At 43.5% G+C, this 23,904-nt stretch overlaps 1 protein-coding gene across 6 annotated transcripts in view; it reads left to right on the forward strand.

Annotated features, from left to right (window-relative positions):
- Positions 1-23,904, forward strand: part of kcnj15 (potassium inwardly rectifying channel subfamily J member 15) — a 66,761-nt gene that overhangs the window by 37,357 nt on the left and 5,500 nt on the right. Inside the window, exon 1 of one of the 6 annotated variants that reach the window (XM_043701341.2) lies at positions 20,325-20,477. The exons of the other annotated variants lie outside the window; for them this stretch is intronic. The gene's annotated coding sequence lies outside the window, so the exon portion shown is untranslated. Of the gene's footprint in view, positions 1-20,324; positions 20,478-23,904 lie in introns of those variants that run through there. 6 annotated transcript variants of the gene reach the window in all.

Here is a 23,904-nt window from a genome sequence, read left to right on the forward strand (position 1 = left end):
AAATCTAGACTTTGGTTCTCATTGATCAAGGTAGTTTGAACCATTATGGCTGGCACAGTGGCTCAGTGGTTAGCACTGCTGCCCCACAGCACCAGGAACCCAGGTTCACCCTCAGGTGACTGACTGTGTGTAGTTTGCACATTCTCCCCATGTTTGTGTGGGTTTCCTTTGGGTGCTCTAGTTTCCTCCCACAGTCCACAGATGGACAGGTTAGGTGGATCAGCTATGCTCAATTTTCCACAATGTCGAGGGATGTGTAGGTTAGTGGATTCGCCATGGGAACAGAGTTAGGTGGTAAATCTGGATGGGATGCTCGTTAGAGGGTCGGTGTGGATTTGATAGGCCGAATGGCCTCCTTCCACACTGTGGGGATCTATGATTCAATGATCAACAAAGGCAACAGCAAACCTGTTCAAAAGTATATGGTACCTGGCCCTGTTAAAACACAAACTATCTGACTTGTACAGATCCCACCTTTTCTAGACTGGTTTCTATTGCCCCAAGAATCTAAAGTCTTCCCTTTTGTACTGTATCTCCAGGCCAGGCTAGCATTCAATTGCACTATTCTCCTATTTCTGTGCTTACTAGTGCATGGCATCAGATACAATCTAGAGGTTGTTACTTTAATTTTCTTCCTAGCTTTCTAAAATCTGTCTGTTCAATCTTATGTTTGGCCAATCTTATCCACCATGACCAGGGTCTCCAAGCCCTCCGTTTCTTCCTTTCCCGATGTCCCCAACGGTACCCTTCCACTGACACTCTCATTCGTTTGGCTAAACTGGTCCTCACCCTTAAAAATTTCTCCCACTTCCTCCAGACCAAAGGGGTAGCCATGGACACCCAAATGGGCCCCAGCTATGCCTGTCTCTTTGTTGGCTACGTAGAACAGTCCATCTTCCGTAATTACACCGGCACCACTTCCCACCTCTTCCTCCGCTATATTGATGACTGCATCGGCGCCACCTTATGCTCCCGCAAGGAGGTTGAGCAGTTCATCAACTTCACCAACACATTCCACCACGACCTTAAATTCACCTGGACCATCTCTGACACCTCCTTCCCCTTCCTGAACCTCTCCATCTCCATTAATGACAACCGACTTGACACATGTTTTACAAACCGACCGACTCCCACAGCTACCTGGATTACACCTCTTCCCACCTTACCTGCTGCAAAAATGGCATCCCGTATACCCAATTCCTCTGCCTCCGCAGTATCTGCTCCCAGGAGGACCAGTTCCACCACAGAACACACTAGATGGCCTCCTTCTTTAGAGATTGCAATTTCCTTTCCCACGTGGTTGAAGATGCCCTCCAATGCATCTCATCCACATCCCGCATCTCCAACCACAAACCCCACTCGTCCAACTGTAACAAGGACAGAACCCCCCTGGTCCTTCCCTTCTGCCCTACCAACCTTCGCATTAACCATATCATCCGCCGACATTTCCGCCACCTCCAAACGGACCCCACCGCCAGGGATATTTTTCCCTTCCCCCCCATTTCCACTTTCCACAAAGACCATTCCCTCCATGACTACCTGGTCAGGTCCACACCTGCCAACAAACCACCGTCCTCCCCGGCACCCTCCCCTGCCACTGCAGGAATTGCAAAACCTGGGCCCACACCTCCCCCCTTCCCTCCATCCAAGGCCCCAAAGGAGCCTTCCACATCCACCAAAGTTTTACCTGCACATCCACCAATGTCATTTATTGTATCCGTTGCTCCCGAGGTGGTCTCCTCTACATTGGGGAGACTGGACGCCTCCTTGTAGAGTGCTTCAGGGAACATCTCCGGGACACCCGCACCAATCAACCCCACCGCCCTATGGCCCAACATTTCAACTCCCCCTTCCACTCTGCCGAGGACATGCAGGTCCTGGGTCTCCACCACCACCGCTCCCTCACCACCTGGAGGAAGAGCGCCTCATCTTCCGCCTCAGAACACTTCAACCCCAGGGCATCAGTGTGGACTTCACCAGTTTCCTCACTTCCCTTTCCCACACTTTACCTCAGTTCCAACCTTCCAGCTCAGCACTGTCCTCATGACCTGTCCTACCTGCCAATCCCCCTTCCCACCTATCCACTCCAACCTCCCCTTCCCTCTGACCTATCACATCCATCCCCATCCCCATTCACCTATTGTACTCTTTGCTACCTTCTCCACAGCCCTACCCCCTCTCCCCTCCCTCCCCATTTATCTCTCTACCTCTATTCCTAATGAAGGGCTTTTGCCCGAAACTTCGATTTTCCTGCTGCCTGACCTGCTGTGCTTTTCCAGCACCACTCTGATCTAAACTCCGGTTTCCAGCATCTGCAGTCCTCACTTTGGCCTGTTCAATCTTAAGCCTCTTTCTACCAGTCTGATATGAATATGGACCACAACATCTGCTTTTTTTTAGCCATGTAGATGCTGTGCAGCCATGCAATGACATCTTTGATCCTTGCACCAGGAAGACAACATTCCATCCTCGCTTCACATCTGTGGCTGTAGAAATAGCTGTTGGTTCTCTAAACTATTTAATATCCCATTACTATTGCTTTTCTGACCACCCTTGCTGTTAGAAAGAGCATTCTGAGACTTGGACCTGGAGATGGTGAGGAAACCATGATATAGATCCAAGTCAGAATGGTGGGTAAAACTTAATTAGTATTTTGAGTCTAATGTGGCTGTTCTTCCAAAGAAGTCGAAACATGAACTCTGTTCCTCTCTCCACTGAAGCTGCAAACTTCTCCAGCGCTTTCTGTTTTTATATTAGTTTTTATGTTACCTGTTGGTTAATGCTTGTGGTAAAACAGTAAAACACTGGAAGACCCCTTTCCCTGCACCTTCATCCTCCACCTTAGGTATTCTTAACCTGCTGAATTATTTTATGACAATCTTCCCCATCTTCTATTTGATGAAGCGCAGCTTTAGTCCCTATTTATATTGATGGCATGCTATCTGTAAGTAAGCATGCTTCGACCTGTTCACAACCATAGAAAGTATCCCACCATCTCAGCAATTTAAGAACAGTCACTTAACATTACCCATACTTTCTGAGCATATCCCTTTCTGAAAGAAACACCCAGAGTAGAAGTGCATTACTCATCATGTCTGTGTGTTTTATTCAGAAACGCACATGTTGAGAACTGTGCATTCACCAGAAAGTGTCTGGTAGCTGTGTTTCTTATCAGTACCTTCCCTTTCACCAGCGAACTATGAATATTTTCTAGATTTGTGGATTTCATGCACATAACAATCGTGTGTGTGTGTAGATGTGTGTGTGTGTAGATGTGTGTGTGTGTAGGTGTGTGTGTGTGTGTGTAGTTTTAGTGTAATAAAATATCCTAAAACACTGTCCAGGAGACAAGAACATTATAACATGTGGCATGATTGAGACCCACAACACATGGCTATTTTAGAGCAGATGGCCAAAAAGCTGGTTAAAGAGACCGGTTTTACAGTACATCTTAAAGGAGGAGAAAGAAGTAGATGATATGAAAGAGACCGGTTTTATAGTACATCTTAAAGGAGGAGAAAGAAGTAAATGATATGAAAGGAAATTCCAGACCTTCAGGTGTGGCCACCAATGGTGCGGAGATTAAAATTGAACTAAATTGGATTGAATTGAATTTATTGTCACATGTGCTGAGGCACAGTGAAAAGCTTTGTCTAGTGAGCAATACAGGCAGATCACAGAGTTAAGTAGCATAACTAAGTAAATAATAGATAAACAGTGGCAAAAACAAAAACACAGGTACAGGCAAATGCTAAGAGTTTGTGAGTCCATTCAGTATTCTATCAACAGTAGGGTAGAAACTGTTTTGAAACTGGCTGGTGCGTGTGTTCAGGCGTGTATGCCTTCTCCCCGATGGTAGAGGTTGTGGGAAAACATTGCCAGGGTGGGATGGATCTTTAAGAATGCTGGCGGCCTTTCCCTGACAGTGAGCCTGGTAGATGGATTCTATAGATGGGAGGTTGGCCTTTGTGATTGTCCAGGCCGAGTTCACCACTCTCTGTAACCGTCTCCGATCTTGAATGGTGCAGTTGCCATACCAGGTAGTGACACATCCGGACAGAAAACTCTCGATGGTGCACCTATAAAAGTTGGAAAGGGTATTTGCCGTCATGCCAAATTTCCTCAGCTGCCTGAGGAAAAAGAGATGTTGTTGGGCCTTTGCAACCCGTGTGTTCACGTGAAGAGTTCAAGAAAGCTTGTTGTTGATGACCACTCCCAGGAGCTTGATGCTGTCCACTCGTTGCACCTTTGTGCCGTTAATGTGTAAGGGGGCATCTTATAAACTTATAAATCTTATAAACTTCTATCAAGTCACTCCTCAACCTCCTGCATTCCAGTGATAGCAAACCCAATTTAGCCAGCCTTTCCTCATAGCTAAAATCCCCTATACCAGATAACATCCTAGTAAACCTTTTCTATACCCTCTCCAAAGCATCCACAGCCTTCTGGTAGTGTGGTGACCAGAATTGTACTAACCCTCTCAGAACAAAATATACAGCATTAATCTGCAAACTCTTTTTCTAATTATTGATATCATACATAAAAACATAATCACATCTGCAACTACCCCATCTTCCAAAAGACTCTGCCTTTTCAAAATCAGATAATCTGGAGGTGTCACCGTTATCAAAGAGCATACTCTGCTCAGACTTGGGAAATTGATAGTTTGCTGAGTGGAAGACTATTGATATTGGTTATTTTGCTGACAGCCTGAGGTCAGTCAATCCTTTTAAACTGGAGGACCTTTAATCTTGTGGATTTTGATTAGGGAAGCCAGCTCTCCAGCTGAAACAGGCAATTTCCTCTTTACAGTATCTTGATTAATTGGACATCGGTCATCCCTTTTCAGTGGTTGCTTCCAAATAGTTGTATGCACCAGATCATCAATCTGTGTTAGCAGATTTTTATTCTCACTCCACCTTTTTATCTGTGCTGTAAACCTCTTATTTCAACCTGGTTATTGGCTTGGACCCTCTGCTTCACCCTCAACACTTGCATTTTTGGTGAAATCACTGTATTCACTTCCCTTCTGTTTGAAGATAGCTTCTGTCATTATTACTGAGGACTTTTCAGAGGGAAATAAAGAAATGAATTGTTATGCTTGAAATTGCCTCTTCCGAGTCACCTCAGCATCTAACATCAAATGTGAATCTGTCACATCTATTTGTTTACCAGGCTGTGTTGCACTTTTGAGTTGCATCAGTTATAAATTCACCATTTAGTTAGTTGAAGTATGCTTTCGTGGGCTATCTCATTGCTCGTTTTCCCTCATAAATATTGCTAGCTGTACAGTCTGAGTGCTCTTCCATGTTAATGATAGTGAAAAACATTTATGCCAATCCTGTATAGCCACAGGTTCCCACCTCATTAACAGTATGAAGCAACTATCTTATCCCAGTGTGACTGACCTCTGTGGATTCTGATCTTGTCTTAGGTTCTACCATGAGTTCAGGGTGTGCTATGTAATCTTCTACTAGCTGACCTTTGATTGGTTGTTCCTTGATTTGCTGTTCATTTACTTGTTATTCCTTAACCAGTTGCTTCTTAATGTTATATTATGTAACTCCAACCCTTCTGTCATTTGAATAAACTTGAGATCAAGAGTAAAATTTCTGATTGTGATGTATTTATAGGTCTTCTATTATTTGGTGGCCTCTGTCTGAGAAAGTTGCTTGTAACGAGCTTTTAATCTTAAGAGCTATATACTTCCTGGACGAGGAGTGGCAGATGGAGTTTATTTTAGATAAATGTGAGGTGCTGCATTTCGGAAAAGCAAATCCGAGCAGGACTTATACACTTAATGGTAAAGTCCTGGGGAGTGTTGCAGAACAAAGAGACCTTGGAGTGCAGGTTCATACTTCCTTGAAAGTAGAGTCACAGGTAATAAATAGACAGTCTTTTCCCTGGGTTGGGGGAGTCCGGAACTAGAGGGCATAAATTTAGAGTGGGAGGGCAAAGATATTAAAGAGACCTAAGGGGCAACTTTTTCACACAGAGGATGGTGCGTGTATGGAATGAGCTGCCAGAGGAAGTGGTGGAGGCTGTTAAAATTACAGCATTTAAAAGGCATGTCTTGGGTATATAAATAGGAAGGGTTTAGAGGGATCTGGATCAAGAATGTGATGCTGAAAAAGCACAGCAGGTCAGGCAGCATCTGAGGAGCAGGAGAGTCAACGTTTTGGGCATGAGCCTTTCATCAGGAATCAGGTTAGGATATCTGGTCAGTATGGATGAATTGGACCGAAGGGTCTGTTTCTGTGCAGTACATCTCTATGATTCTATGAGTTGAACTATTGCTGCTTGTAGATAGTGTTTTCTTAACCATGGCTCACCATCTGTTAGTAAAGTGAAGTCACCCCAGTGTCTAACTTTAATTTTTTTCACTGGAGTGTAGGAGATTGAGGGATTATAAAATCATGAGGAACATGGATAGGGTAAATAGTCAAAAGTCTTTTTCCAACGTGGGGGAGGGGTCAGAAACTAGAGGGTATAGAGTTAAGGTGAGAGGGGAAAGATTTAAAATGAGGGGGATCTTTTTCACACACAGTATAGTGTGTGTATGGAATGAGTTGCCAGAGGAAATAGCAGAGCTGGGTACAATTCTAACATTTAAAAAAACATTTGTACGGGTGCATGAGTAGGAAAGGTTTGGAGGGATATGGGCCAAACACATGCAAAGTAGACTAGTTCAGTTTAAGATACTGGTCAGCGTGGACGAATTGGATCAAAGGGTCTGTTTCCATGCAGGATGACTCTATGATGTCAGACAGCCCTCTGAAGTGTTTGATGTCTGCTATCTCAGGACTTTACTGCCCTCAGTAGTCAGAATTAACCTGCACTTCTCAGTTCAAAACCACTTTTCATAGTTGCACAAGTGACTGTACAAGCTCGCCTAAATGTATAGCACATGATTAAGATTGTTTTCTTTTAAATGTAATTATTCTTATAATGCCACTGAATGCACTAAACAGGCTGGTATCCGTCCTGTACTTCTGTGTTTAGTGATTCATGTGCATTAAATCCTGTCATTCACACATTGTCAACGTAGCCTTGGAGCCCTCTAAATACAGCATGCAAGCATTTCATGAATTTTTTTTTAATATTGTTGAACACAACTTTAAACTTCTGTATTGAGACCACATTTTGGAAAATTGATCATTTCTTTTTATTAGATTTAAATTTCCATGAATATGACCTTCTGATCATGTCGCACTAACGTTCCTTACAAACCTTTTCACGACAAGACCCAACAAGGGGTTTGATCTGTTGCTGAAGATTCCAACTTTTACTGTGGGAATTAATAAAGACAAAAGAAAGAAAAGGATTGTATCATCCATTTCACAACTTTTGAAACATAGCCACAGTTGTAATGTACGAAATATTAAATATGAACTGAAATTTCCATACCTTCACTGCAAATACAGCTTACCAGACTCCAGTTCATGAATGTAACATTGTGGTGAGGGATAAAGATCTCCAAATCTCAGTTGAAATAGCAATTTCTTGCATCAATATTTATCTGATGCCATGAATGCAAATGTTCACCTGAAGTAGCTTCAAGTTGAATTTGGGGATAACTGAGATGTGGCTTCAAGTGGACAGGGCCTGGGAAATGAATATTCAAGGCTACACGTGCTATCGTAAGGACAGACTGACGGGCAGAGGGGGTGGGGTGGCCTTGTTGGTAAGGGAGGATATTCAGTCCCTTGCGTGGGGGGACCTAGAGTCAGGGGATGAAGAGTCAGTGTGGATAGAGCTGCAAAATAGTAAGGGTAAAAAGACCCTCTTGGGAGTCATCTACAGGCCCCCAAACAGTAGTCTGGATGTCGGGTGTAAGTTGAATCAGGAGCTGAAATTGGCCTGTCATAAAGATGTTACTACAGTTGTTATGGGGGATTTTAACATGCAGGTAGACTGGGAGAATCAGGATAGTATTGGTCCTCAAGAAAGACACTTTGTGGAGTGCCTCAGAGATGGATTCTTAGAGCAACTGGTGCTGGAGCCGACCAGGGAGAAGGCAATTCTGGATCTGGTATTGTGTAACGAACCAGAATTGGTCAGAGACCTTGAAGTGAAGGAGCCATTGGGAAGTAGTGACCATAATACATTAAGCTTCAATCTGCAATTTGAGAGGGAGAGGGTACAGTCGGAAGTGACAGTACTTCTGTTGAATAAAGGGAACAATGGAGCTATGAGGGAGGAGCTGGCCAAAGTTCAATGGTGCAATACCTTAGCAGGGATGACTGTGGAGGAACAATGGCGGATATTTCTGTGTATAATGCAGAAGTTGCAGGATCAGTTCATTCCTAAAAGGAAGAAAGATCCCAGGAGGAGGCATGGTCGGCCGTGGCTGACGAGGGAAGTTAAGAAACATATAAAGTTAAAAGAGAAAAAGTATAACATAGCAAAGATAAGTGGGAAAACTGAGGACTGGGAAGCTTTTAAAGAGCAACAAAGGATTACAAAGAAGGAACTACGCAGAGGAAAAATGAGGTACGAAGGTAAATTGGCCAATAATATAAAGGAGGATAGTAAAAGCTTTTTTAGATATGTGCAAGGCAAAAAAATGGTTAGGACTAAAATTGGGCCCTTGAAGACAGAAACAGGGGAATATATTACAGGGAACAAAGAAATGGCAGAGGAATTAAATGGGTACTTCAGATCTGTGTTCACTGGGGAAGACACAAGCAATCTCCCTGAGGTAACAGTGGCTGAAGGACCTATACTTAAGGGAATTTATATTTGCCAGGATTTGGTGTTGGAGAGACTGTTAGGTCTGAAGGTTGATAAGTCTCCGGGGCCTAATGGTCTGCATCCCAGGGTACTGAAGGAGGTGGCTCGGGAAATCATGGATGCATTGCTGATTATTTTCCAGAGTTCGATAGATTCGGGGTTGGTTCCTGAGGATTGGAGGGTGGCTAATGTTATACCACTTTTTAAGAAAGATGGGAGAGAGAAAGCAGGAAATTATAGACCAGTTAGTCTGACTTCAGTGGTGGGAAAGGTGCTGGAGTCTATTATAAAGGATGAAATTATGACACATCTGGATAGTAGTAACAGGATAGGACAGAGTCAGCATGGATTTATGAAGGGGAAATCATGCTTGATTAATCTTCTTGAATATTTTGAGGATGTAACTCTGAAGATGGACGAGGGAGATCCAGTAGATGTAGTGTACTGGACTTTCAGAAAGCTTTTGATAAAGTCCCACACAGGAGGTTAGTGAGTAAAATTAGGGCAGAAAGTGAGGGCAGGAGATGCTGGAGATCAGAGCTGAAAATGTGTTGCTGGAAAAGTGCAGCAGGTCAGGCAGCATCCAAGGAACTGAAGAAGGGCTTATGCCCGAAACGTCGATTCTCCTTCCTGAAGAAGGACTTATGCCCGAAACGTCAATTCTCCTGTTCCTTGGATGCTGCCTGACATGCTGCGCTTTTCCAGCAACACATTTTCAGTAAAATTAGGGCGCATGGTATTGGGGGCAAAGTACTAGATTGGATTGAAAATTGGTTGGCTGATAGGAAACAAAGGGTAGTGATAAACGGCTCCATTTTGGAATGGCAGGCAGTGACCAGTGGGGTACCACAGGGATCCGTGCTGGGACCGCAGTTTTTTACAATATATGTTAATGATATCGAAGATGGTATCAGCAATAACATTAGCAAATTTGCGGATGATACAAAGCTGGGTGGCAGGGTGAAATGTGATGAGGATGTTAGGAGACTACAGGGTGACCTGGACAAGTTAGGTGAGTGGGCAGATGCATCGCAGATGCAGTTTAATGTGGATAAATGTATGGTTATCCACTTTGGTGGCAAGAACAGGAAGGCAGATTACTACCTCAATGGAATCAATTTAGGTAAAGGAGCAGTACAGAGAGATCTGGGTGTTCTTGTACACCAGTCAATGAAGGTAAGCATGCAGGTACAGCAGGTAGTGAAGAAGGCTAATAGCATGCTGGCCTTCATAACAAGAGTAATTGAGTATAGAAGCAAAGAGGTGCTTCTGCAGCTGTACAGGGCCCTGGTGAGACCACACCTGGAGTACTGCGTGCAGTTCTGGTCTCCAAATTTGAGGAAAGACATTCTGGCTATTGAGGGAGTGCAGCGTAGGTTCACGAGGTCAATTCCTGGAATGGCGGGATTACCTTACACTGAAAGACTGAAGCGACTGGGCTTGTATACCCTTGAGTTTAGAAGACTGAGAGGAGATCTGATTGAGACGTATAAGATTATTATAGGATTGGACACTCTGGCAGCAGGAAACATGTTTCCACTGATGGGTGAGTGCCGAAGCAGAGGACATAGCTTAAAAATACGGGGTAGACCATTTAGGACAGAGATGAGGAGAAACTTCTCCACCCAGAGAGTGGTGGCTGTGTGGAATGCTCTGCCCCAGAGGGCAGTGGAGGCCCAGTCTCTGGATTCATTTAAGAAAGAGTTGGATAGAGCTCTCCAAGATAGAGGAATCTTGGGTTATGGAGATAAGGCAGGAACAGGATACTGATTAGGAATGATCAGCCATGATCATGTTGAATGGCGGTGCAGGCTCGAAGGGCTGAATGGCCTACTCCTGCACCTATTGTCTATTGTCTATTGTCTATTGAATGTGAATAAGAACCCAAATTTATTTTTGTCAGTTGTGCAATCAGTCATATTGATGAAAACTGTAATGATAAATCTGAATAACCCGTTACAGCCAAGTCACTCCATAATGCTCCCAAAGTAATGAAGAGTCAAGGACAAGAAAAGACCAATCTGTCTGACCTGTGGCTAAGTGTATTTTGAAAGCCCCTATGTGATTCACTGTACTACCTTGTTTGGAAAATTAATCCAAATTCTTTCATTATTTCCATCAAAAATTCTTCATTTAAATGAACTTAAAATTTACATTTTGTGCTTACATTTATACCATCTAGTTTTGATGTACTTCTAAGTAAATTTCTGGTTGAAAAAGAATGATGTAATATACCATGATTTAAAAAGATAGCAGAAAGAATACCCTGTATTTTAAAAGTATGTTATGGTGTCATCAGACTGTTTCAAGGTGCTGCAAACAACAAATGACAAGGTCCCAGACTCAGTACAATGGTGGCTGTCTCATTTCTGAATCAGTAAATTGAGGGTTCAAAGCTTGTTCCAGACTTCTGGGGACAGAGGAGGCTATTCAGACCATTGAGGCTGTTCAGTTAGATGATTGGCTAATCTGTACCTCAACCTGCCTTAAGCAGGGTGTAGGACCATTCTGCCCAGCCACTTTGGCGCGAGCGATTTGGCTCGGCCGGTTTGGCCCGACCCATTTTGGCGCATACCCATTTCGGCACGAGGGATTCAGCGCAGCTCTTATTTATTCCTTTTCAGGCTTACTTACAAGCATTAATGAAAGCAATAAAAAGAAAAATAATGTTTATCCTCTTCAGTAAAAATGTTAAAAAGAAAATAAAAATGAAAGAAATAAGGCAAATACAAAATTGTTGATGGCATTTTAAAAGGTTTTATTTTATTTTAATAATTTGTATATTAATATGTTTTATTTTAATAGATTTTAATAATTTTAGTAATAGTAGTTTAATAACTACTACTGAATAACTATAAAACAGTTCTGCGCCGAAATGGGTCGTGCCGAATCGCTCGCGCCAAAGTGGCTACGCCGAATGGTCCCACTCTGGCCATAAGCACCATCTTTTAAAGCCAAATTGACAGATAATGCAGCTGCTGTTTTCTGGCAACCATCTCTTTGCCATGGTTTTGAAAGGTTGTTTAGATGAGTATCCATTGGGGGGTGGGGAGAGTTTCAGATTTCTGCTGTGTGAAGAAATAATTCCCAGTTTCACTCCTGAAAGGCTGAATTCTAATTTTACGATCATGCTGTCTCATTCCCAATCCCCTCACCATGGAAATAATTTGTCTTTGTCCACTTACCTCAATCTTTTATCATTTTAAACTTCTTGATTTGATCTCTCCTCAATACAAAAGGGAACACAAACCAAGTTTATGTGACCTGTTCTAATAATTTAATATTTTTAACATTCTGGTGAAAATGCCTATCCCTCCAAGCTCAATGCCTGAGTTATGGTACTTAGAATTGAATATTGTACTCCAAATTGGTCTGAACAAGGCTCTGTTTCACTGAATCGTACACTCTCTTGAGCTGCTCGAATTTAAAATGATGCCTTATGTCACACATTGAGAGAGGCAGCTTTAAGATGGAAACAATGTCTTATTTGCCTCCTGGGGTGAATGTAAAAGAACCCTAAGACATTGTTTGAAGAAGATCATTGAAGCTCTTTCATAATATCTTGGCCAACATTTATTCCTTAACCAACACTACAAAGCAGTTTAATTCGTAGTCACAAGATAAATGTTTTTCCACATTACAGCAGATGTTCAACTGTGCTGTGCAAATGTGATTCAAGATAAACCTTTTTCACACAGCGAGTGCTTCAGATCAGGAAGGCACTGATTGGAAGTGTGGTGGAGGCAGGTTCATCTGAGGCATTTCTGAAGGCAGAGGATGATAATTTGAATGGAAACAAGGTGCAAGGTTGTAGGGAAAGCAGCACCAGATTGGCACTGAGTCATATTGATGATTTAGAGAGCCAATGCAGACACATTAGCCAAGTGGCCTTTTTCTATGTCATAATACTTCTGTAAAGGTTCGATCTGCAGGTGAGTCCTTTCTTTCCAAATGCCACAGTCATTCTTGCATAAGTATATCCTACACACCACATCAAAAAAAACAGCTAAATTTGTTCTCGTGGTGTTAGTTGAGAGAGGAGTGTTTGTCAGGTTATTGTTAAAACTGTGTGTGAAGAATCAGGTTATGGTTCAGCCAGTGTGATTCCTGATGAAGAGCGTATACCCTCAACATGGATTCTCTGCTCCCTGGATGCTGCCTGACTTGCTGTGCTTTTCCAGCACTACACTCTCGGCTCTGATCTCCAGCATCTTCAGTCCTCACTTTCTCCTGTAAAATGCGAAACAATGGATTAAGCTCATGATTGTGTAATGGCTGCTCCCTTGCCAACATTTTTAAAAAAATATTGACATTCCTGAACAAATTCATTGTGCATTGTTTTTAGGACCCAGTAGGTAAACATATAATGCATTCAAGGAACAGATCTAGACTTATTAATCAGACCTGGGGTAAGACTTAAACTTGTAGCCTTTTAACTCAGCATTGAAATTGCAACCAACTGAACTAAGGTATCCAGCCCAAGCAAGAGTTATGCTTAGTTTCTGTATATTCATTAATTAGCATTGGACCGCACTCCTGGAATTTTCTGTCTAAAAACATGGGGTGATTAACTTCACTGTTTAGCCAATCAGTTGCTAAGTGCTGACTGGCAGAGCAGGTTTTCTTTAAGATGGTATTTCTGTCTCCCCCTCCCGATCATCTCCAGTCCTGTGTATTGTAAACAAGGAGTGAGTGGTCAGGGTTGGGACAGGGCAGAGGTAGGTCTCAGTAGGTTTGGTGAAACAGTAGAAGGCTCACCACAAGAAAAAAATATTGTTTTTAGATTTCCTTTCAGGAATCTGGAAGAATAAGAAGAAACACCTATCAAAGAATGGAGGCAGATGTAGCCCATAACAAATTTCGGAATTTAAGGAAAAGCTCAGCAGATCAGGCAGCAGCTGTGGAGGGAAAGCCGAGTTAACGCGTTGGGTCCAGTGACCCTTCTTCTTGTGAACTCATGTTCTGAAAATTTCTGATTTTGTTTGCATCATCTGCAGTTCTGTTTTGTGTTTTGTGTTTTTTAACACAAAATTCCATTTCTAAAATGAACAGAACATTTTCACTCCAAAAAAACAAAAGCAAAAGCCGAACATTTTTATGAATAAGTGAAATATATACCTTTCAGGGTAAAGCCCTCTCACTCCTCATTACTTGTTGAGAGGATCCCTGTCAACTGAGGTTTCTACTTTGTAAAATATATAAACTTCATGAGTAGCTGAATGATTAGCCATTGATGTTGCATGATGGAAGTTTAGTACAATGACTCAAAGTATTTCTTGTGCCCCAATAAATGAACAAGGTGAAATCTTTGAGACATTGTCCTTCTAACAGTCAACTCTGCATGTATCCTAATCCCATTTCCACAGATCAACAGAAAAACATTTGCCAGCTCTTCATTATGAATAATGAAATAGAAGAGGAGAAGCCCTAAATACAGTTGAGCACCTTTCGGAGTCATACTCGCTGATGGAGTTGAGATTAACTAAAAAAGGGAAAAGCGAGTCCAGGAATTAAAATCAGAGTTTGGATTATAGCAGCTTTGGAAAAATGGAGAGTGAATTAGCTAAAGTGTGATGGATGGACAAATTAGCGCACAGAAAATTGGAGAGATCTATATGTACAGTAAGAGCGATGAAGCTGAAAGCCCATATGATGAAAAAGGTCTAAAGAGGATGAGTTAGGGATAAACTAAGAAGGTAGTGAAATAATTTCAAAAAACATAGAAAGAAACAGTCATTTCTTTTCTTAGGACTGTCAGTAAAATAGGAGCTGCTAAAGTTGAATTGAGATTCCTAGGGGAGAGACGATCCTCACTTTGTAGGTGATACGTAATCTGGCAGGTAGGTAAACTGTATTTCTTATTGGTCTATACTGATCTAAGGAGAAGGATGACAAGTTAAATCCTGAAGTAATTGCTCAATTTGGGTAATACTACTCAGGTGAAAGCTTTAGATAAACCAAAGGAAAACTAGCCTGCAAACCCAATGCAATCCATTCTAAACTTCTGAAGGATAAACGATGGAATTAGCGAGGCCCTAAATGTTTTAAATAGAGAACTCTATATGAGGCTGGGCTTGTGTCAGAGGACTGTAAGTATCCAATACACTATCATTTTAAATAATAGCGATGGAGCAATATAGTAATTATAAGCCATTTCGCTTAAACACAGTGATAGAGAAAATGTAAGAGAGTCTAATGATATGAAATAAACACAAATTTAGATCAACTGATAATTAAAACAAATCAGTATGGATTTTAAAATAGACTTGTGTAACACAATTCTCATAAAATTTATACATGATGTAACTGATATGGTAAATGAAGGAAATGTCAGAGGATATCATGCACATGGACATTAGCAATGGGCAACATAGACGATTACTAAAGAATATGACATTAGTAGTAGGACAAAAAAGTGGATTGAAACTTGGTTACAAAGAAGAAAACATAATGAGGTAGAAATATGGGGCTTTCTCCCATAAGAGTAAAACACAATACAGGTTTCTAAAATTGAAGTGTTTAAAAGTATGCAAGGATGGAACACAGCAGACGGACCCCACCACCAAGGATATATTTCCCTCCCCTCCTCTATCAGCTTTCCGTAGAGACCACTCCCTCCGCGACTCCCTTGTCAGATCCATACCCCCCACCAACCCAACCTCCACTCCCGGCACCTTCCCTTGCAACCGCAGGAGGTGCAACACTTGCGCCCACACCTCCCCCCTCACTTCTCTCCAAGGCCCCAAAAGAAACTTCCATATCCGCCACAGATTCACCTGCACCTCCACCCACATTATCTACTGCATCCGCTGCAGCCGGTGTGGCCTCCTCTATATTGGGGAGACAGGCCGCCTACTTGCGGAGCGATTCAGAGAGCACCTCTGGGCCACCCGGACGAACCAACCCAATCACCCTGTAGCACAGCATTTCAACTCCCCCTCCCACTCCACCGAGGATATGCAGGTCATTGGACTCATCCACCGCCAAACCACAACAACGCGACGGTCGGAGGAGGAGCGTCTTATCTTCCGACTGGGAACCCTCCAACCACAGGGGATGAACTTGGACTTCACCAGTTTCTTCATCCCCCCTCCCCCCACCTTGTCTCAGCCGAATCCCTCCAGCCCGGCACCGCCTTCCTGACCTGCAGTCTTCTTCTTGACCTCTCCGCCTCCACCCTACTCCGACCTATCACCCTCACCTTGACCTCTTTCCACTTATCACATTTCCAACGCCCCTCCTCCAAGTCCCTCCTCCCTACCTTTTATCTTCTCCTGCTGAACACTCTCTGCTCATTCCTGAAGAAGGGCATGTGCCCGAAACGTCGAATCTTCTGTTCCCTAGATGCTGCCTGACCTGCCGTGCTGTTCCAGCAATAAAGTTTCAACAGTTTCTATTAGTTGAGAGACCAAAAGCAAGGAGGTGGACATATAAAATTGAATGTAAGTTATTTAGAATGGAGAGTAGTTTATACAAAGAGGTGACTTTTTTCCAGAGCCAGAATATCTTGTGGTCAGCCTACTGAATTAGAGGCGCTGGATAAGGCATCAGGCAGTTTGTCCACCCTTAGGTGTATTAGGATTTTAATTTGCTAATTATCTGCCACTTAAGAGCTTCAGTCTGGCAGTGGAACTTTTCAGATTGTGGGAGAAGGCGGGGAATGACAAGCAACTCACAGCCAGAGGGCCCATCATGTTTTTTGCCAAGTATACCAGCTCCTGAAGTTGCACAATCTTAAAACCAAAGATTCTACTTCATTTGCAAGGAGTTCATAACCCTAGTCATTTTCACGGATCCCAGTTAGTTACGTATTCCTTTGTTGATGAGTTTAAAATAATTCTTTGTTATTTGTAGCCTCCCTCACCTTCTCCCTGCACAGCCTTCGTGCAATCTCCTCTCCCTTCCCACACTCCTCTTGCAGGTCCCTTCTCTCCCATCTCTTGTAATCTCCTTTCCCTCTCGATACCCTCCTGCAGCCTCCTTTTCCCTCTGTGAACCCTCCTATATCTGCCTCCTCCCTCATCCCTCCCCTACCTGATGCATCCACTGGACCCAACAGATGGATATGGAGAAAGTCCTTTCTGGGCTGGGGAAAAAGTCACCACCCCCACCCCACCTGACTTCCAGCATCCTGGCCAAAGTCATCAGCACTTTATCCCTTAAGGAGAAAGTGAGGACTGCAGTTGCTGGAGATCAGAGTTGAGAGTGTGGTGCTGGAAAAGCACAGCAGGTCAGGCAGCATCTGAGGAGCAGAAGAATCGACATTTCGGGTATAAACCCTTCAGCTTATGCCCGAAATGTCGATTCGCCAGCTCCTCGGATGCTGCCTGACCTGCTGTGCTTTTCCAGCACCACACTCTTGGCTCTATCCCTTGACCCCTGCCAGCTCTTGGCTTTCACTGAGACCCTGGACCTTAGTTCCCAGTGTCCTGGACACTCTGTTAATGCCAGCATGGACTTTCCTACTGCTCCAATGACAGAAGCCTAACCCCTTCTCTGAGGCTCCGTCGCCCTAGTCATTGTTAGATTACTTTTTTTTAGATTACTTTCAGTGTGGAAACAGGTCCTTCGGCCCAACAAGTCCACACTAACCCTCCGAAGAGCAATCCACCCAGACCCATTCCCCTATATTTACCCCTTCACCTAACACTACGGGCAATTTAGCATGGCCAATTCACCTCACCTGCACATCTTTGGACTGTGGGAGGAAACCGGAGCACCTGGAGGAAACCCACGCAGACACGGGAGAATGTGCAAACTCCACACAGTCAGTTGCCTGAGGCAGGAATTGAACCCGTGTCTCTGGCGCTGTGAGGCAGCAGTGCTAACTACTGTACCACCGTGCCGCTGTCAGTGACCTCCTTAAGATCAGTGTATGGAGTCCATCCAGCTCTTGGCTTATATTTGAGCAAAATCAAAACACTTGTGTCCCTTTGAACCATTTGCTGTTGGCCTCCCCTGTTGAAGTCTGCCCTGCATTAGGACCCTTACGCTGCTGGTCTCTGAACCACAACTCAAACTCTTTTTGCAAAGTAAGTTGTGAGCCTTTTCCTCTGGTTGGAGGTTCGAGTTTTGTCCTGTAAAGTTCCTCAGTCTGTTGTATTTATTCATGGTCCTGCACTGAGACATTAGTGTTCGGCAACCATAAAATCATAAGAAACAGAAAGCATTTGGCCCCATAAGCCTGCTCTACCATTCTATAGGATCATGGCTGATCCAACATTCCTCACAATCACTTTTCTGCCCTTTCCCCATAACCTTTGATTCCCCAATCTACCAATCTCTGCCTTAAACACAAGGACTCTGCTCCATGGTTCTCTGTAGCGAAGAGTTTCAAAGACTGACGACCCTCTGAGAGAAGATAATCCTTCACAGCTCAGCCTTAAATTGGCACCCCTTAACTCTGACACTTTGTCCTCTGATCCTAGATTCTTCCACGATGGGACACATCCTTTCTAGATTAGATTCCCTACAGTGTAGAAACAGGCCCTTCGGCCCAACAAGTCTACACTGGCCCTCCAAAGAGTAACCCACTTCTGTCTGACTAATGCACCTAACACTATGGGTAATTTAGCATGGACAATCCACCTGACCTGCACGTCTTTGGATTGTGGGAGGAAACCGGAGCACCCAGAGGAAACCCAAACACTGGGACAATGTGCAAACACCACACAGACAGTCACCCAAGGCTGGAATCGAACCCGGGTCCCTGGTGCTGCGAGGCTGCAGTGCTAACCACTGAGTCATCGTGCCGCCCTCAGCACTTACCCTGTCAAACCCTTAAGGATCCTATATGTTTCAATGAAATCACCATTCATTCTTCTAAATTCCAGTGAGTTCCAATCTGTTTAATCTTTGCTCATATAAGACAATCCTTCCATGCCAGGGATCATCCTAGTGAACTTTCTCTGAACTTCTTGCAATTAAGTAATATCTTCCCTTAAATAATAGGACCAAAACTGTTCACAATATTTCATTTGTTGTCTCACCAGCACCTTGTACTTCCTGACTCTCATAGTCCAACTCCCTTGAAATAAGGGCCAACATTCCATTCACCTTCCTGATCACCTGCTGTACCTGGGTGCTAGCTTTCTGTGTTTCCTGCACAGACCCCTCAAATCCCTTTATGCTGCAGATTTCTGCAGCTTTTCTTCCTTTAAATAATACTCTGTTCTTTTGTTCTCCATTCCACAATGAATAAATTCACAGTTTTCCACATTATATTCCATCTGCAAACGTTTTCCACTTGCTTATCGATTGAAAGCTTTTTGACTCTATGCTCCTCACAAGTTGATGAACCTTACAGGTCCTAAGCACAAATTCAGCTATTCACGTAATCATGAGAATACCCAAACTTAGCAAGTGAAAGGTATGGTCTTCTGTATGCACCATTGAAATGCCAACTTTTAACTTACTTAACCTATCCATAGGAGAAAGTGAGGACTGTTGATGCTGGAGAGTCAGTCTGAAAGTGTGGAGCTGGAAAAGCACAGCAGGTCATGCAGCATCTGAGGAGCAGGTGAATCAATGTTTTGGGCATAAGCCCTTCATCAGGAATGACTTATGCCCGAAATGGCGACTCTATGCTGCTCAGATGCTGCCTGACCTGCTGTACTTTTCCAGCACCACACTTTTCAACTTTAACCTATCAATATCCTTCTGTAAACTATCTGTATCCTTCTCACAACTTGCCTTTCCAAATATTTTTGTGTCATCTGTAAATTTGGCTACAGTTCATTCTTCCATGTCATTAATGTATATTGTAAACAGTTGCAGTCCCACTACTAACCTTTGTGAAATCCCACTGGTTTCACATTGTCGGCCTGAAAATTAACCCCTTATCCCAACTTGGTGTTTCCTGCTCTTTAACCAATTCTCTATCCATGCCAATATATTACCTCCAACATTGTGGGCTCTTATCTTATGACTTGACCTTTATGAGGTACTTGTCAAATGCCCACTGTAGGTGCCTGAAGAAGGTAGAGCAGTAATTGAGTAAGGCTAAATGAAAATTGTCGTTCTTTCTCAGAAGTTATTTTTAATGGTAGCTAATTCTCTCTTTGGCTTCACTATTGGCCTGAGGAAATATCGGTAAACTTACAACTTGGCTGCACTGATTTGAAAGCTCATTGACAAATTATAGTCCGTTATCAAATACAACTATGTTCAGGACTTCATACATGGAAAACATGACCTTTAACACAGTTATTGAGCAAGATAAGAAAAACTGTCTCCTTTAAATTGGAAGAGAACAATGTTAAGGCATTCCCATGGTCTTCCTTTGCAAGAGAGTTTGAGTAGAGGAGGAAAGATGTCTTAATGCAGTTGTACTGTGTCTTGGTGAGACCATATATGGACTGCAAAGGTCCAAGAAAGCAAATCACCACTACTTTCTCAAGGGCAGCTAGAGATGAGCAAGAAATGCTGTCCAGCCAACAGGATCCATATCCCCTGAAATAATGTTTAAAAAACATTTGATCTCCTTACCAGAAGAAATATATTTGCCATTGAATGAGTGCGGCAGCTTTATTGTATGAAGAGTGACTGGTGAAAGAGAATCTCATTGAAACATACAATGTTCTAACAGGATTACACAGACTGGATAGTGGGATGATGTTTCCCCTGACCAGGCCAGGTCCGGAACAAGAAATCACATTCTCAGGATATATGACAGACCATTTCAAACTGAAATGAGAAGGTTTTTCACTCAGAAGGTGATGATCGTTTGGAATTCTCGAACACAGGTCTGTGAAGGCCAAATGACTGAATATATTTAAGGAAGAAGAAGATAGATTTCTAGAGACAGAGGTATCAAAGGGATAGTGGAAGTGAGGTGGCATTGAGATGGACTAAAGGATCATTCATGATCATGTCGAATAATGGAGCAGGCTCAATGGGCTGGATGGTCAATGTCTGCTCCTATTTTCTATGTTTTGGTGTCTAGCTGGAAAGGAGAAGGTGAAAAATGTCCTTTCTTCTTCTATCCAGGAATAGTGCAGTTGGTGTCCATATCCTTGAGAAATGCCAGGCCACCATACCAGATAGCGGTGCCCTGGCTAGCACCTGGAAATCAACTGATGTCACTTGTTAATCTTCTGGAGGACATCCAGTCAGAGAGTTTGTGGGATCACTGACTGCACTTTGTAACCTACACAATCATCAATAATATAAATGTGATAGTGCTATTTAAAATAGTGCCACAGGGCAGAGGTATTGGGAGACATCCTGTGCTCAACCCTCCCGACAAGACATGCAACTCAGCACACATTCATCATCATGTAACTAAGCCTCACAAAACTTTTGCAACTTTATCACTGGCTAGCAAGTATGTTGTGGTTGAAATGGTAGTGGTTAAGGTCACAAAGTCCTTGACTTCTTGAAGAAATCAGTTGGTCCTTACTTGCATTGTTGATGGGCTGCTTCATTAAACAGAAAAATGTGTTGCTGGAAAAGCGCAGCAGGTTAGACAGCATCAAAGGAGCGGGAGGATTGATATTTCGGGCATAAGCCCTTCTTAGGAATGAGGAGGGTGTGCCAAGCAGGCTAAGATAAAAGGTAGGGAGGAGGGACTTGGGAGAGGGGCATTGGGAATGCGATAGGTGGAAGGAGGTTAAGGTGAGGCTGATAGGCCGGAGAGGGGGTGGGGGCGGAGAGGTCGGGAAGAAGATTGCAGGTCAAGAAGGCGTTGCTGAGTCCGAGGGTTGGGACTGAGAAAAGGTGGGGGGAGGGGAAATGAGGAAGGTGGAGAAATCTGCATTCTTTTCCCCCCCACCCCCCCCCACCCCCCCCACCCCCCCAGCCCCCCCCCCCCCCCCCCCCCCAACCTTTTCTCAGTCTCAACCCTCGGACTCAGTACCGCCTTCTTGACCTGCAATCTTCTTCCCGACCTCTCCGCCCCAACCCCTCTCCGGCCTATCACCCTCACCTTAACCTCCTTCCACCTATCGCATTCCCAATGCCCCTCCCCCAAGTCCCTCCTCTCTACCTTTTATCTTAGCCTGCTTTGCACACCCTCCTCATTCCTGAAGAAGGGCTTATGCCCGAAACGTCGATTCTCCTGCTCCTTTGATGCTGCCTGACCTGTTGCGCTTTTCCAGCAACACATTTTTCAGCTCTGATCTCCAGCATCTGCAGCCCTCACTTTCTCCTGCTTCATAGAACTGTAGCAGTAATCTTATACCTCCCCTGGATATTTCATGATTATTGTATTGTATGAGCTGCAAAGGAGAAGGATTTAAAAGGGACCTAAGAGGCATCTTTTTCTCGCAGAGGATAGTGTGCGTATGGAACAAACTGCCAGAGGAGGTGGTGGAGGCACCTTTTAAAAGCCATCTGATTGAGTACATGAATAGGAAGGGTTTATAGGCATATGGGCCAAATGCCAGACAATTGGATGAAATTGGTTGAGGATATCTGATCGGCGGACAAGTTGGACGCAAGAATCTGTTTCTGTGCTGTATCACTCTATGACTCTGGATTCTGGGAGGCACCTTTGTGAGCTCACCTGTGCTGTACAAAGTTATCAGTAGCTTGTGGACAGTTTCTACTTTGAGTAGTAGGCCTTAGATATAGAACGTTTCTCTCACGAATGAAGGAAGTGCCTCTTTTTAAATGATGGAATACATTTATTGTGTGTCAGTAGAGTTGTGGAGGGGTTGTCCACTGGTCATCTGATCCTGTCACATTGGGTCTGAAGTAAGATTGCTCCTCGGCTGTGGATGATGCAAGGCTCATATTAAAGTTGGAAGGACAGAGCTATAATAATGGATTAAATAAGTCTTAATAATGGATTAAATAAGCATGTCTTTGAATCTGTAACATCAGTGCTGTTGATGCTCATTCCGTCGCCATGCTTGATAGAGTCATAGAGATGTACAGCACAGAAACAGACCCTTGGGTCCAACCCCTCCATACTGACCAGATATCCCAACCCAATCTAGTCCCACCTGCCAGCGCCCGGCCAATATCCCTCCAAACCCTTCCTATTCATATACCATCCAAATGCTTCTTAAATGTTGCAATTGTACCAGCCTCCACCACTCCCTCTGGCAGCTCATTCCATACATGTACCATCCTCTGCGTGAAAACGTTGCCCCTTAGGTCTCTTTTATATATTTCCCCTCTCACTCCAAACCTATGCCCTCTAGTTCTGGACTCCCCCCATCCCAGGGAAGAGACTTTGTCTATTTATCCTACCCATGCCGCTCATGATTTTATAAACCTCTACAAGGTCACCCCACAGGCTCCAATGCTCCAGGGAAAACAGCCCAGCCTATTCAACCTCTCCCTATAGCTCAAATCCTCCAATGCTGGCAACATCCTTATAAATCTTTTCTGAACCCTCTCAACTTTCACAACATCCTTCCAATAGAAAGGAGACCAGAATTGCGTGCAATATTCCAAAAGTGGCCTGATTTTGCTTCAAAGGTTGTTTGAGAGGTTTATTAACTTGGGCTAAGTGGGATAAAGGTTTTCCAACCTTGTTCACCATTCCTATGAACTGTTATATAACATTCCTGAACAACACAGCCTAAAAATGTAACCACAGGATTTGAGAATTCACACCAGTCATTGAGTGTCAACCCGTATTCAGCAAATTATTCAAGACTCTTCTAACATTGTTGTTGTCCTGAGGTTTAGTGGACTCATTGATGTAAATGTCATCTATGTGGCATATGTTGGACCTCATTCATTATAAGATAACGTGAATAACCAAGGTCTTTTCCTAAGGTAGGGGAGTCCAGAACTAGAGGGCATAGGGTTAAGGTGGGGGTGGGGAAGAATTTACAAGGGACCCAAGGGGCAACTTTTTCATAAAGAGGGTGGTACATGTAAAGAATGAGCTGGCAGAGGAAGTAGTGGAGACTGGTACAATTACAGCATTTAAAAGGCATCTGGATGGGTATATGAATAGGAAGGATTTAGAGGGATATGGATCAAATACTAGGAAATGGGGTTAGATTAATTTAGGATATCTACTTGGCATGGACAAGTTGGACTGAAGGTCTGTTTCCTTGCTGAACATCTCTACGGCTCTATGAGTCTATCTCAAATGCAAATGTGAAGCCAAAGGCCAGGCAGCTTAAACAATAATGTCCATTTGGCGTTTTGACTGTGTTCACCAGATCAGAGACCTCATCTGGGGAAGTTGCTAGAAGCTGCTGTTCAATT

This window comes from Chiloscyllium plagiosum, unplaced genomic scaffold (genome assembly GCF_037043375.1).
Source record: "Chiloscyllium plagiosum isolate Xiang-an unplaced genomic scaffold, Cpla_swu_hap1 HiC_scaffold_12, whole genome shotgun sequence".
NCBI lineage: Eukaryota > Metazoa > Chordata > Chondrichthyes > Orectolobiformes > Hemiscylliidae > Chiloscyllium > Chiloscyllium plagiosum.